The 310-nt window shown below is 18.1% G+C and overlaps 1 protein-coding gene across 1 annotated transcript in view; it reads left to right on the top strand.

Annotated features, from left to right (window-relative positions):
• LOC119586659 overlaps positions 1-310 on the top strand; it is a 10,870-nt gene that overhangs the window by 9,075 nt on the left and 1,485 nt on the right. The gene's annotated exons all lie outside the window — the stretch shown is intronic.

The following is a 310-nucleotide window of genomic DNA, read 5'->3' on the forward strand; positions in this document are numbered from 1 at the left end:
GTTATACTCTATAATATTAACTTCGTACTTATATATGTGTATAAGTTATTAGTAGTACTAATATCTATTATATCATCATATAATAGTATGATAACATTATACTATGATATATTATATCTATATGATGAGGGGTATAAATAAATAATAAGGTTATTAATGATATATAAATATATAGCCGTATAATACTATCTTATATGCTATCTATTATATACTCATATCATACATATATATATATATAATTTATTATATAATGATTGAGTACTAATATCAATTATATATATATAATGTAATACTTAGAGCTACTACAATA

This window comes from Penaeus monodon, chromosome 21 (genome assembly GCF_015228065.2).
Source record: "Penaeus monodon isolate SGIC_2016 chromosome 21, NSTDA_Pmon_1, whole genome shotgun sequence".
NCBI classification, from domain to species: Eukaryota; Metazoa; Arthropoda; class Malacostraca; order Decapoda; family Penaeidae; genus Penaeus; species Penaeus monodon.